The sequence below is a fragment of the Octopus bimaculoides genome, chromosome 27 (genome assembly GCF_001194135.2).
Source record: "Octopus bimaculoides isolate UCB-OBI-ISO-001 chromosome 27, ASM119413v2, whole genome shotgun sequence".
Lineage (NCBI taxonomy): Eukaryota > Metazoa > Mollusca > Cephalopoda > Octopoda > Octopodidae > Octopus > Octopus bimaculoides.
Window position 1 is genome coordinate 21,488,646 of NC_069007.1, and position 3,440 is coordinate 21,492,085.

The 3,440-nt window shown below is 34.4% G+C and overlaps 1 protein-coding gene and 1 long non-coding RNA gene across 2 annotated transcripts in view; one reads left to right on the forward strand and one right to left on the reverse strand.

Annotated features, from left to right (window-relative positions):
- Nucleotides 1-1,441, reverse strand: part of LOC128250979 (uncharacterized) — a 40,718-nt gene extending 39,277 nt beyond the window's left edge. Inside the window, exons 1-2 of the long non-coding RNA XR_008266886.1 lie at nucleotides 1,408-1,441; nucleotides 257-342 (exon numbers count right to left, since the gene is read on the reverse strand). This is a non-coding gene — a long non-coding RNA (uncharacterized LOC128250979). The remainder of the gene's footprint in view (nucleotides 1-256; nucleotides 343-1,407) is intronic.
- LOC106876168 (uncharacterized) overlaps nucleotides 1-3,440 on the forward strand; it is a 197,303-nt gene that overhangs the window by 31,744 nt on the left and 162,119 nt on the right. The gene's annotated exons all lie outside the window — the stretch shown is intronic.

Sequence of the window (3,440 nt, forward strand, 5' to 3'; positions counted from 1 at the left end):
ACACACACACACACACACACACACACACACACACACACACACACACACACACACACACACACATGTGTACGTATCAGTAATCTTAGTGCAAACGGTTTAAGAAAAAGAAGAAGCGTAACAAGTGAAATGGCGTCGTAAAACACATCCATATTGTAAGGAAACTGCAAGAGAAATATATTGAAAGCCAGTTTAAAACAGTTTAAGAGAAGAATGTCAACGGTGAAGAAAATGGTAAATAAATGGTTCTCTTACTCACTCGGCAGATGCATTTTATGCAGGGATCTTCTGATATGAGAGGTATATACACTTCCTTTCCTTCATCGACACACTTGGCATCGGATCCTGCAAAATATGGAGGGATTTATTAACAGTTTATTTGCTAAACTGCTGAAGTAATCATGTATGTATGTATGTATGTATGTATGTATGTATCTATCTATCTATCTATCTATCTATCTATCTATCTATCTATCTATTGTTTCTATTAACAAACCGGAACAATGTTTAAACGGAGGGGAAAAAACGGCAACAAACGGGTGCAAACAAAAGTTTTAAGCAAGACTTACTTCAGGCGTTCGAAAATACGTCTGTCGTTTTCAGCAGTAAATATAATAATAATAATAATAATAATAATAATAATAATAATAATAATATGAACTTCTAACTTGTTGTCTCTTGAGGTCTCTGGGTGAGACTTGGATCCAACTTGTACAAATGCAGAACAAAAGTCAAACATAAAATAATAATAATAATAATAATAATAATAATAATAATAATAATAATAATAATAATAATAATAATATGAACTTCTAACTTGTTGTCTCTTGAGGTCTCTGGGTGAGACTTGGATCCAACTTGTACAAATGCAGAACAAAAGTCAAACATAAAATAATAATAATAATAATAATAATAATAATAATAATAATAATAATAATAATAATAAGAAGAAGAAGAAGAAGAAGAAGAAGCGGAAAAATGGAAAGAGAGAGGTTGGTAAGAGAACAATGAAAGAAGAAACAGGAGGAGGAGGAGAAGTGGAAAAAGAGCAACAAGAAAAACTGAACAACACGGAACTGACAAAAAAAAATTGATAAATCCTTAAAAAAAAAAAAACGCAGCCAAATCTAAAGAAGGGATCTGGGGCTACGCTTGACGAATTTTCCATTATGAACTGCGTGGGAAAGAATCCGTCAGTTTATTGAGATAGATTTTATGTATATACATATGTACGTATATACGCATGTATGTATGTATGTACATTATATATAAAACGAGAGAGAGAGAGAGTGAGAGAGAATACAATTGAATTTATAGACGCCGTCTGCCTGGCATCCATGGAATATATTTTCAATTCAGTTACGATTATAAAATTTTTTTTATTCATAAAGTTTATAAGTTAATAATTACAATTGCAAGTTGGATTTCTTTGATGTCTTGGGGCAACACATCTGGTTGATTTCTTCTTTCTAATCATAGATTTGTACTTAGCTTGAACTGATACATATTTCCGAAGTCTCAGCTGTCCGTCGTAGGGCTTTGGTCGATGCAACACGGCATCTATAAATATAATAGTATATGTGGCTTTCGTTCTTTATATGCTTTTCCCTGAAGAAGCATTAAATCAAATTTGCCAAATAGGGTTGGGCTAGTTTGCACAAGTAAAGCATTCTACTGGGAGTTCGAATGTAATTACGTGTATATTTTTATATTCATGTGGTATGCAAAGTAAACTACAATTTCTTATAAAGTATCGATTTTTGCGTTGATTTTATATATGTATGTATATATATGCATATCTTTGTGTCTGTTTGTCCCTCTCCACCATTCGACAACCAGTGTTGCTCTGCTTATGTGTCAGTAACCTAGCGGTTCGGCGATGAGGACTGACGTGAAGTGACTGAAATAAGTAAAAGATAATATAAATATACACATACACATACTCACACACATATACACATACATATATATATATATATATATATACACATGCATATATATCTGTGTGTGTGTATATGTATGTCTTTGTATGAGTGTGTGTATGCATATATGCATGTGGGTGTTTGCATAGCATGTGTGTGTGTGTGTGTGTGTGTGTGTGTGTGTGTGTGTGTGTGTTTTCAATGGATAGCGTGACTGCCATGCTGCAAAGGTCTTAAATTAGTTCCAATCCTTGATTTGTTTATAACTTCCAGCAATATTACTAAGATTAAGGAACGAACAATATTTGTAGACCATTTCAGCCGATTCTTAGAGAGACAGGAAGACTAAACAGTATACCTCTGCATGAAGGAAGACACAATAGTTCAACTTAAAGAGCAACAAGAAAAATAAAGTGATTGATGGGGTTAATTTCGGGGTCAACAAGGAACAAAGTCCCCAGCTATTTAACAACTGGTGTTATATGACATTGTATTGTATACTCATAAATGCGGCATCATATCTATGGTGTGTTACGACTGTTTGAAACTAATGAGCGTGCCTTTACTTGGTCGTTCGATCTGCTAGGAATAGCAGCCAATTCTCTCTCAAATCCTATTCTAAATGGCGACTGAAGAGAAGAGGAAAGATATTTTGAAATATTTTGTTGAAATACAAATACAAAAAAGAAAAGGAAAATGAGTAGGACTCGGTTCGGAGTGGTACTGTGAGTGTCGTCTGTAATTTAGTATCATCGGACGCAGGAACGAGAATAACAAACCAAAGTATACGGGAAGCCATTCGATGTACTAGAAATAGCAGCTAAATTACACCTCTTTATGAAGAAAGATACAATAGTTCAACTTAAAAACAATAACAAGGAAAATAAGTGATTGATGGGGTTAATTTCGGGGTCAGCTGTGAAAAAGGTCACCAGCTATTTAACGACTGGTGTTTAGATGATGTTTTGTACAACAGTCGTAAATGAGGAATAATATTGACTGTGTGTTATGACTGTTTAAAACTAATGAGCGAGTCTCTTACTCGCTCGTTCGATCTGCTAGGAGTAGCAGCAGATTTTCTCTCAAACCCTATCGTACATAATGTCTGTGGAAAAGAAGAAAGACATTTTGAAATATTTCGTCGCTCAAATACAATTAAAAAATTTTTTTAAAATTTTCTAGCCTTTAACCCTCCAACGCGGAGTATAGGCCACTTATAATTGAATTCCATGTCGCATAATTTTTCGCTTCTGTACTTATACTCTGCCAGTTCGCCGCCTTATAAACGAAGAATATTATTCAAGGAGTGTTACGAATGTTTAAAACTAATGAGTGAGCCTCTACTCGGTCGTTTGATCTTCTAGACGTAGCAGTCAATTCTCTCTCAAATCCTATCGTACATATCGTCTGTGGAGAAGAGGAAAGATATTTTGAAACATTTCGTCGGTAAAATACAAATGCAAATGCAAAAAATACGAGGGGCTGTTGAACAGTTCCTAGCTTTAAGGGTATCGCAAAAGG